Source organism: Cryptomeria japonica, chromosome 11 (genome assembly GCF_030272615.1).
Source record: "Cryptomeria japonica chromosome 11, Sugi_1.0, whole genome shotgun sequence".
NCBI classification, from domain to species: Eukaryota; Viridiplantae; Streptophyta; class Pinopsida; order Cupressales; family Cupressaceae; genus Cryptomeria; species Cryptomeria japonica.
In genome coordinates, this window is record NC_081415.1 from 568,251,631 (window position 1) to 568,263,858 (window position 12,228).

The following is a 12,228-nucleotide window of genomic DNA, read 5'->3' on the forward strand; positions in this document are numbered from 1 at the left end:
ATATTTTTCAATTTTTTCAATTTTCTCTTTAAAGCCGGTAATTTCCTGTTCTATTATCGATATTTAATCTACTGAACCTATTAAATTGTCAGCAATATCATTGATTTCCTTTTGAGCTCTGCTGATCTCTTTATCTATATCCTCTGTCAAAATGTTTGTTTTGCATGTATCTCTGTACAATTTCTTGAAGTCCAAAATTGTCTTGCCTAGTACTGGTAATAATGTATCCATATGTTCCTTATTCTTCTTAAATGTCTCCTCAAATAATTTTTCCTTCTCTTTATTCATTTTCTCTCTAAAAGTTTCCTCATTGATTTGATCGATTGTTAGAAGATTGTTGGTTATGTATTTAGACAATGTGTCTAATTGGCCTAAGGAATATTTATTCTCCATGTTGCACTTGGGTGAAATCATCTTCAAAATTGGTATGGCATCATCAATAGCCTTATATGCTAGTGAATTACAATATGTTATTTTCTTGATTGAATCTAATAATACCTCTGTCATATTAGTTGGTCTAAATTTAGTTATGGGGGTTTCAGATGATTGTCCAACTACCTTCACAAATTGTAATCCGCTAGTGGTAGTAATAGCTTTACTTTCCTCTTTCTCTGGAGGGTCAGTTTGTGTTTCCATTTCAACTACCAAAGGTTTAGGTTTTTCAGTTGAAGTCGGTGGCACTATCTCTGTATGTGTGCATGAATGAACCTATTTCTCTACCTGTTTTCCTAATGGTGCCTTTGATGATTTTATAGTGGTATCTAGTGTCTGTTTTTCTATTTGCATCTCAGTATTGTCCACTGACGGTGACTCAGTAGGCTTTTCTATTGGTTTTTCAATGTTATTAGTCACCATTTCAGTAACCAAGGGATCAACTAATTTTTCAGTTTGTTTCTTATTCCCAATTTTAATGTTTCCAATTGTATCCTCAATATTTGCCTCAACTGTAGTGTCTTCTATCGGTAGCTTAGTTGCCACATCTCTCTTCTCACTTGTTTCCTCATCAACAACAATTTTGACTTCCTGTGTGTCGATATTCATTGTGTACAACACCTCTAAGTCAGGATTTGTGTCCTCATGTGGTATTTCCATACTCTATGTTACCAGTGGTGAGTCAACAGTCTATGCTGGTGGAGTATCAAAAGGATGTGGGAAAAAGTTATGTGTTATCTTTATTCTCGGAGGACCACCTACTTTTCCTTTCCCCTTATCCTTATCCTTTTGATAGACTTTAAAAGTCTTTGGTCTCTTAAGCTCTTCTTGTTTCTCTTTCTTGACAAAGAATATATCCCACTTGTCTGTAGTTTCTTCTGATATCTCATTAACTCTGCCAGTCATTAGTGCTACATGTCAGTGACTAGTTAAAAAAACTGTCCGGTTAGCCTCACTAATTAATTCATCTATCTCTTGCGTTGAGTTCATTGGGTGAACTGGAAGTAGTTTTTCTATCTTGATCTTTTTATCCAAATCAACAATAGCTACCCTTCTTGCTTCTAACCTTCTATACAAGTCATCTTCTTTCTTCTTTCGGTCTTCAATGTCTTTGCAAAACCTCATAGTCATATCTTGCATCTCATTCTTCATTGTATTGTTTTCTTGTCTCAGTTTGTTCACAAGGTCATTAAGAGTTTCCTTTTCATCATCATCACTCTACATCTTCTCAAAAAGTTCTCTTCTTTTGTTCCTTTCAATAGTGAGATTTCCTTGAAGTGCTTGAATGATTTACTGTGCAGCCTTTATATCATCTTCAAGTTTGATATTCTTCAACTTTCCTGCATCATAATCTGAAAGAGTTGTTTCCAATTGCTTTCTCAAATTTTCCATCTGTAGCAGTGTCAAAATCTTCCTCAAGCTATTAGGCTTTTGAAAATAGAGGACCAGACTCTGATACCAATTGTTAGGATTCCCAAAGATACTGAGAGGGGGGGGAATCAGTATCTAACCAATATATGGATTTTCTAAACTTATAAAATGAATTGCATGCCAAAATAGTGTACCGGTAAACTAGAAATATTGTAGTCAATAAGATCAATAAACACAACATAGAAAGCACACCATAACACAATATTTTTAACGAGGAAACCCAGTGTGGGAAAAACCTCAGTGGGATTTGTGACCCACAATATTCACTCACTAGCCAATAAGTGAATATTACTGATACAATAGGGGCCTGCACATGTAGGAAGGCCAACTGCCTAAAGCTCACTACTTAAATACAAAAAGAGAAGTCTCACTAACTTAAAAAAGTGGATTATGTAAATCCAATGTCATGTACTACTTTAGTTCAGCATCTGCTATGCCAGGTTCAGTACTAGTTTAAGATCTTGCAATAATCATGAACCTTATTCCACAATCTGCATTAATATTCGCACATATTATCCATCTCGTATATGTTCTCTATTACAAATATTCTACAAGATCTCATACTTATATATGAGCCTTATTACAATACTCCTTGTCGACTTACAAAAATATTTTACGTTTAAATACAAAATACAATAAACAAAATTCCCATAGGCGAGGGTGCTGGTAAACATCTTTGCCAGTGTCGGTGCCAATGTCTGTGCCTATGTCAGTGTCTGTCGGTGCCATAGGATTGTAAGGTTGCCATCAATGACAATACCTTCAATCACCTACAATTTCTCATTGGAGTGTGCATTTGCCAACATAAGATGTTATGATTAAGGTGCATGATGCTTTCACTTGTCCTACTATAGGCTCTATCACTCTTCTAGTTGAGTTTGGCAGTAAGTTCTTAGATGTTACCCACATTTTTATCCCTACCTCTGATCAATTTCCTATGAAGTTGGAACATCCTTGGTAGTCTTCCATGAAATTTTTCCCTTCTACATTGTATAAATGTTTGAAATTCCCTTAGAATAGTTGTATTATCACAATTATTCATAGCCTTTTTCAGCCAATAGAAAGATGTTACCTTGATTGCATTTGTCCTTAGAAACTTGAACCTTTGAAACCTTGAAATGATTCTCTTACTGTATTCTATAAAAAGTAGAAAAATGAAATCATATGGACCTTGATTAATACTAAGGATTGATCATCTATGAATATTACTCATCTTAGAACTGGACTTCTTTCTACACCTTCTATTTCTCCTATATATGTTGCAGTCCTACCTCCTATATATTATAAAACAAAACACCCAACATCATATATCTCTCAACCTAGTGAGGTTTATTTGATTGTCTCACTTACAAATAATAAAAGAAGCTTATGTTGATTGATTCCTAACCTTTGCAAGTTTCAAGTTGAACTACGGTAAATCATAGTATGAGAGAATGCCCACAACGATGTCATGCCAAGGATCATGAACTTGCTTCCCAAACCAATTCCTCCCAAATATGCCAAATGTTGAGCTGGCCCCGTTTGTCCAACCCTTGTCTAACCCTAGGAAGTGCTTTCAACTTAATCTACCATGTCAAAAGCTATAGATGTTTATGTAAAATGATTGTTCATTTCCTTTTCTTGTTAAAGATCCTATTTTAATTAATTTATATTATGATATTGATATTCTCTATACTAACAATATTTTTGATAAAGATAAATAGGTTTTACATGGACCCGAAACCAAGAGTTTTACAAAACCTAGCCATTAGCCAATAAAATAGAAACCAATAGAAAAATAGGGGAATACCCTAGACTGAACATAAAAGAAAAAAGAAAAAATAGCCAACGAAACAAAACACAGACAAACACTCAGTTAAGCGAGTGCACCAAATCCTTGTTCTTTTGGATGGTAGCCTTGTTGATTTCCTCGAATTCATCCATAATGAACCTGGAGGTACCCTTATTGCTGCTCCTCCTTCTAGTCCTGGAACTAAGGCCCATAGTTTTATCGCCACCAACAACAAAATCTTCACTGCATAGATCTTTCTTTCTATTACTGTCATTAGGATCAGTGTCAATAGGATTGGATCTGTACTCTGCTACCATGTCATTGATCTTTTCCAGCCCCTCCATACTATTATTTATGGCCTCCTTACTTATGTTAACTAGATTCTTAAGATTATTCTTGATCTCCTCCATAGACTCCTCAACCTTCTCAATTCTTTTCTCATGTTTACATTTCATAACCTTGACATCATGGGAAATCTTATAGGTCATGATCATGAGCTTCTAGGTTTTTATAGGCTCAGGCAAATCAGTGAAGATATCAATTATCTCCTTAATCCCCTCTTTGAGGGTATCAATATCCCTCTCCACCCACTTCCAGCAATTCTCCCGGCTTCTAGTTGCTTCCATCACCAAATTCATCAGAGAAATTTCCTTCTATAAACCACTATCCACATCTTTAGGAAAAGTCCCATTCTTCTCCTTCAGGAAATTAAGAGGAATGTCCAATTTGACTTCCTGTTCCAAGGTCTTGCGAGCATAGTCTTTAGCAATGAACTTCTTGTTTTTGAAATAAGGCTCAGTTTTATAAATTATCTTGTTGGTTGATTTATATTTATGTGCAACCCCTCCATACTATTATTTATGGCCTCCTTACTTATGTTAACCAGATTCTTAAGATTATTCTTGATCTCCTCCATAGACTCCTCAACCTTCTCAATTCTTTCCTCATGTTTACATTTTATAACCTTGACATCATGGGAAATCCTATAGGTCATGATCATGAGCTTCTTGGTTTTTCTAGGCTCAGGTGAATCAATGAAGATATCAATGATGTCCTTAATCCCCTCTTTGAGGATATCAATATCCTTCTCCACCCACTTCCAGCAATTCTCCTGGCTTCTAGTTGCTTCCATCACCAGGTTCATTAGAGAATTTTCCTTCTATAAACCACTATCCACATCTTTAGGCGGAGTCCCATTCTTCTCCTTTAGGAAATTAAGAGGAATGTCCAATTTGATTTCCTATTCCAAGGACTTGCGAGCATAGTCTTTAGCAACGAACTTCTTCTTTTTGGAATAAGGCTCAGTTTTATAAATTATCTTGTTGGTCGATTTATATTTATATGCAGCCCATCTAGGGGGGTTCTTGCTACTATGGGTTCCAGGAGTGACCAACATCTCACCCTCTTCAACTAGCTTATAATCAGGGTCAACAAGGGGTTTGGTGCTCCCACTAGCCTCCATCTCCATATCCAAATTAGAGACATCTTGAACATTAGTATTAGGCATTTGGCCTTTCTCAAAGAGAGAGGGCACAACTTCAAGGGCTCAGGTGTACTCCATAATGAGCACAATAAAAGCTTCATGGAGGACCGGATTATTGGGATTCTCAACATGTTTTTAAAGACTATTCTCCAAAGAAGAAACCAAATAGAAAGGAATCAAAATAACTTTGCCATGCTTAAGTTATTCAAGATGGTAAAACGATAAGAAAATATATAGGCATATCTGCCATCAAGCGTAATGTACGTCATGATGAACTCAGACATGTCTGCCCAGGGATCCATAAGATCCTTTATATTGTAGCCACCATCAGCCATTTTATTAACTCTTGAACGCTCCTTATCTTTATCAAAAAAATTTGCCATGTCTTCCTCCCCTGTTTTTCTATCTCTGTGAAACTATCTGCCATTAATAGCCAAGCCCGTAACTATAGCCACCAGGGTTTCATCCAGCTGATAATCAACACCATAGGCCCTAAAAACCCCTTTCTTCCACTGGATGACAAACGTTTCTGTGAGCAGAGGAGAAGGGTCATGGAGTCTTTCCAAGAAGGGAACCATTCCCCTATCAACAATTTCCTTCCACACTTCCTTATTTTTCTTCCATTTATCAAAAGTTGGAATTTCTTGCCTATTGTTGTCCCCACCCATAATAGCTTAGGTCGCCAAACAGAAACAGGAAATGGGCCACACCAGACAAGTCTCCAAATAGAAGTAGGACAGGGGCCGCACAAGAAGACATAAAATCGAGCCACAAGGGAAGTTTCTAGATCTTCAGATAGGGAAATCGAAAGGAACCCATTTCCCCAACAAATTAATCAAATCATGATTGTTCTTCATTGGTTACCATAAGTGGATGGTATCATCATAAGCCAAGTTGCACAAGCTTGTTTGGAAAGAGTCCTGATTGCTCCACCATTTTGGCACCACGTAGCCCATCGCCATATTGGCCAATAAATCCACTACTTTATTGCCTTCCTAAAATACATGACAAATTTTGAATTCATCCAACTCTTTAATCATATCACAATAATATTTGATCAAGTTGGTAATAGTCCAGCTAGGATCTATACACCCATTCAAACAATTGATAATGTTGAGTGAGTCAGATTCCAACCATACCTTTCTAAAACCTTCCCTTTTAGCCATCTATACTAACAATGTCAATTCTAATGATTTTGATGATATGTACGAGGTTATTGAGATTAATTATGAACTATATTCATAATTTTTGAAATTATTAACCCTATCTTCTAGTGACAAACAAAGTGACTCATCATCAAAGAATGGTACTTATTTGGAGCTTGCAGTAGCTCCATCTATTGTTCTTGTTGTGTCTCCTCTTGCATCTTCTTCACTAGGTCCCTAATTAATGTTAAGTAAGATAGGGAGTCAAACGATTTGCTTGACTAGCTTCACTTGTGTAGTAAACTCTTATATTTTTTTGCACATAATGTTATTCCCCCATGATATGCTATTTGATATCTCTTGGTTAACATTATGTGAGGCTCTCTTTGGATGACAAGATTTCTACTCCATTAGTGGAAGGTAATAAAGAGGTTGAATCTATCATTACATTCTTCTATTTGTATCTCAATTCTCTATATTATGGATCCTTATATGTAATTTCTCACTATGTTATGTGACCATTGTCCTTGATTTATCCTTGCCTGATGGTATATCATCGTCACAATGTGATTGTGTTTTGGATGCATGTATGATAACTTATAACTATTTCTCCTGATAAGGTGTATGCAATATCTTTAATATGAGGGCATGCACTCCGATCACTATTACACTTAATGTGCATGCCATGAAACATGGTTTGTACACTTTTGATATTACACCATGACATGTTAGACATATGCTATAGTACCCATTTTTCAACTGATTCAATTAACATATTCAAATTAGTTGGTAAATTGATCCTTTTTCTTTGGGATCTTTGACACCAATTTATCAATTCATTTTTTTCAAATCAACTTGACTCATAGTAAGCATAAGCTTTACTATGTCAGCATAATCATTCTCTCCTTTCTCTCTATTTGTTTCTCCTTTTATCTTAATATTAGATTGATACGATCCCAAGTCCTTATGGCCTTTGTGTGCTACTCTATACTTTATTTGGGGTATGAATGTAGGCTCATCATTTTGCTAAAGTGGAGGCTAAATGTAGCAACATAAGTTGTATCCCTCTAAAAAACATTCCTCACCTAAGCCTCACTTCAATGTTATGGCCTTTTGTGCTCTAACCCTATTTTTATTCTCCTCACACAACCCTAAAATTAGAATGTGCAATACATTTCAATAACTCTATCTAAATTTCAGCTCTAATGGCTAGGACAAGGAGGCCTTAGGCACCGTTGTCTTCCCAAAAGTGGCCCAAATTTGGACCCATCAATGGTCATATTTTGGAAGTGGGAAAAACTTCTTCTTATCATCCCACTTCAAAATTTAAAAAATGTTTGGTGTGGTTAGGTATAAAATGAAGCCCTACCCATTTATTTTATCATCTCTCAATTATAATTTCAGAAGATCAATTCCAAAATTTAAGTGAGAAATCAATCAAGTATATTTAGGGAAATGAAGTAGAGGTCAAGTTCATATTTGAAGTATTTGTGATGGTATCCATGATCAAAACATTATGGAGACATTCCATGTGACAACATCAACCTTGGCATAAAGAATTCAAATAATTGATTCATCAAGTTCCGCAATGCCCGCTAAAATACACTAGAGAAAATAACTAAACTAACCAGAAAATAGAGATATATTTTTTTAAACATCTACTAATGCAACATAATAAACTATCATTATGCCAAAGATGGCTTTATTTCACATATACACATAAAAAATTGCAACATAACCATATCTAATACAACATATAATGCGAGCAGAAATAACATCTTAACCATATACATATATCCATTCATCTATTCATTCATTCATTCCCTAGGGTACTTCAACATCACTACTTACTATAAATAACACATAAATACATCCTTAACATGAAACCATTAACATTGTTATAATAGTTACATTACTATCTCTCTTATCATGAGAACCATGAATTTTCAAGCACTTATCCTATCATATTCCCATTAACTCTCTAAGTTCATTTTAAAACACCAATTCCAAGGGTACCCAATTCCTCATTTCTTCACTAACCTTCTAACTCAATATGAATCCAAATAGCACTATGAACATTTAAGAAATTCTAATTATTTTCCTTTCTTAATTACATCATACATCCCATCAATATAACACATGTAAACTAATCATTCCTTTTTTGATCCAATATAAAATCCAAATCTCTATCTCTTACACATTGAACATTTATTACAATATCTTACATCATTACAAAGTTATAATCTCAACTCCTACCTCATGTCCTAATGCATAATACTACAAGACATTAGAGTAAATAATCTTTTTTACATTTACAATGTCATCATGATAACATAGACTATTTCAACACAAAGAAATCAGCTCCACATGATGACGAATCTTAGAGTCCGTACAAATGTACAACTACGCATTCATTTCCATATCCCAAAGATCACTAACATTAAGGTTTAGCAACTTTGGAATTAAGGCATACATGATCATTACCATATCCACTACCATCCACAATACATACACAAGATAATCTAATCATTTCACGCAATCTTTTAATAACTTACTAATCTAAAATTATATACACATTGAATATCCATTTTTATCAATCTCATACAATACATCTTATTCTGAAATCAACCTACTACAAGTCCGAATGCATATGTCCATAAGATATTAATTACATAGTTTTCTTTACTAGAGCATCTTTCCCAAGATACAAAAATACATGATATCAATTCCAATTCCATAAAGTATGCTCCATAGATCCATCCACATAATGAGATAATATAAATCCATATCCAGGCAAACAAGAATCCAATGAAGAAGATCCCAATGGAAGAAGGCATCAAACCACCTGACCATGTGGAACCAAATAAGAACCACCCCTTGTGCTAGGATATGACATGTAAGGTTCCAAATCACACTCAAGAACTAGGATGACACCTATCAACCAAGGGAATCAACATGAAATCCACAAAGACACCTACCATAAAAATGAATCACATCAAATCATAAGGCTAATCATAAATCAATAAACTCCTAGAGGCATAAACAACAAATCAAGGCATAAGGATGATGGAAACATGTAGCGAAGAGTGTCATCACATGCTAGCCTCATGTAAAATCCACCTCAACCTTGGAACCAAACAAGGGAGGTCATTTTACTACACCAACGGTCTTCTCAATCATAGATTCCAAAACCATCTCCCTGAAATCTATTATCCCAAAATCATCTCCTTCGGATTCACAATTAGGGCACACAACTCAATTTCATTACCTTGATTAACTGAATCCTATATATCCAACCCACTTATAAATTATTAAGGTTATCACTTGCAATTATCCATAAACTCTTCACGTGGTTCCATGACTAGTCTAGACCCTAAGCATCCTTACAAGAAACCTCTTAGAATCCTATTACTCATGACCCCGGTCTTACACATGCAAGAGCCGACTCTCCCTATCCATTGACCAAGACCTTTCTAACAAAATATCAAGGCGGCTCATATGAAATAAATCCACAAATAGCATCAATCATACACATATAGAAATATGGAACAAAACAAGAACCATAATGCCAATATATAAATTAAAAACCTCAAAAACCAATTGGATATAAATAAAAGCAAGATATAAATCCTCTTAATACACAACTCAAACCACATGATCCTCTACAATGAGGCACTAATCCTCTAGCTAGAGAATAACACATAACCTCTATAGCAAGGCACATCCCTCTTGTTGGAGCAAATAAAACATAAACCTCAAGAACATTTTATAGTTCCCTCTTGACAAAGCTAAATCATAAGCAAATAACCAACAAATAAACAATAGACAAATCTGAAACTCTCACAAATAACACAAAACGCCTCTGGTACTAAGACACCAACCAAAAATATAAACAAAGAAGACTTGTGCACTCAACAGCTCCTAGAGCATGCATGACATCTCCTAACGTGTGCAGAATAGATCCTAAAGTGCATTTTCTAGATTCAACTACACTTCTACTTTATACTATAATGCACCTGATAGATCCTGAAGTGCATAAAACAGATAGATAAATGCAACTGGAGCATATAATAGTTCATCCAGAGCTGTGACTAAAACATAGAAAAATGAAAACTTACATACTCGTGACTTAAACAAAAATCAGCCAAGGCAGATACATGGCTTTAAATCATTACAAACAATTTAAATGAGGAACACACGGGCATCAATCAGCCAAAACTTAGTGAAATAAAAGATAACAAAATTTTCCTATGGCAATACTTCTCACAACGATACTGGGACTACTGGCCATACTCAATCAGTCAAATACAGAGTGTTGTATATAATCTTTCAAGTATGGAGACCATAAGGAAGATACTCCAAACAAAAACACAACCAAACTATTCCTTATTCCTTATTCATTAAAAGATCAACCTGTTAATGCCCAATACAACCACTAGACGTATAGAATCCATAGGAGGCGGTTAAGTCATGTGACAAACCTGAGCACTGCACTACACAACACAAGGAGACCAAGGACGCACACCTTGCAAAAAGCTCTCAAAGCGCAAGCTAGGGGTTTGAATATGTGACCAAGTTATGTTAGCACTTGTTACAAGTGCGGTTGTTGTTGCACCAAAATATTGACCTTTTAATTCCCAATACAACCACTAGACTTATAGAATCCACATGAGGTGTTTAAGCCATATCTCAAACCCAAGCGCTATGCTACATGACACAAGGAGGCCAAGGGTGCACACCTTGCAACAATTGCAATTCTAAACAACCAAAACAAAACTAGAACACACATAAAACATTTATAGGAACCATATATCTATTGGAGCCATACACAACAGTGCTAAATAAATAAAAAATTAATAAATAATAATACCTCCCATCAATAATGTAAATGCACATTCCTTTAATATTATAGCTACAGGAAGTTTTCCCCAAATTTCTCCCAATAGGTAGATTTCACAGCACAGAGAAAACAATGTTTTCTAGAAAAATAAAAATGCACAAGGAATAAAATAAATCCAGCCTGGAACTTGAAGTAATAGAAGGAAAATTTGAAGAAGAGCCAAATCTAAACCACAAATAGCCACAGTCCCAAATTCCAAGCCCAATTGCCCCAAAAAAAAAATCTCCTGCAATGTTGAAAATTCACAGAGAAGCCAACCCCCTAACAATGCACAGGAAAACCCATAATTTAAATTTTCATTCAAAACTATGGAACAATTCCAACCAATCAAAAAATTCCCAAAAACTATATTCCATACCTATGATGCATAATTACGAGGCAAATAATATAAAATAATAGTATCTACTTACCCCCACAAAATTATCCAATAGAATAATAGCATAGGTAAACTCTATATTACTTATTTACCTAATTAGTAATAAGAGGATATATTATTAATATAATATCCATTAATAAATAATGCATCGAAGCCCAATAAAATAAATCAAGGGCAATACAAATAAATACTCTAATTAAATATAAATCACAAATAATATAAATAAATAAACAACCAATTAAATAATGATATCGTCACAATCACAATAACCAAGAGGGCCAATCATAACAAGGGGTAGGTAAATAAATAATAGAAAATAAACAAACCATCAATCAATAAATAGGTAATTGATAGACAAAAGATTAAATAAATGAATGTATAGACAAACATAAATACTCAACCAGTAATTTAAACAATCAATAAATAAATCAATAATCAAGCTCAATTAAATAAATCCCATAAATAAATAAAAATCACAGCCAATATTAAAAATAATAATTAAAGAACAAACAAATAAATAAATAATCAACTAAACAATAAATCACTTAACCAATTAAATAAATATCAAAGCACGAATAATTCAATAAAGTATTAATCAAATAAATTAAGATCAATAAAATAAATCAAATACTATATTTATCAAATATATTAATTGAATATTAATCACATACTCACAACACCTTAAGGCAA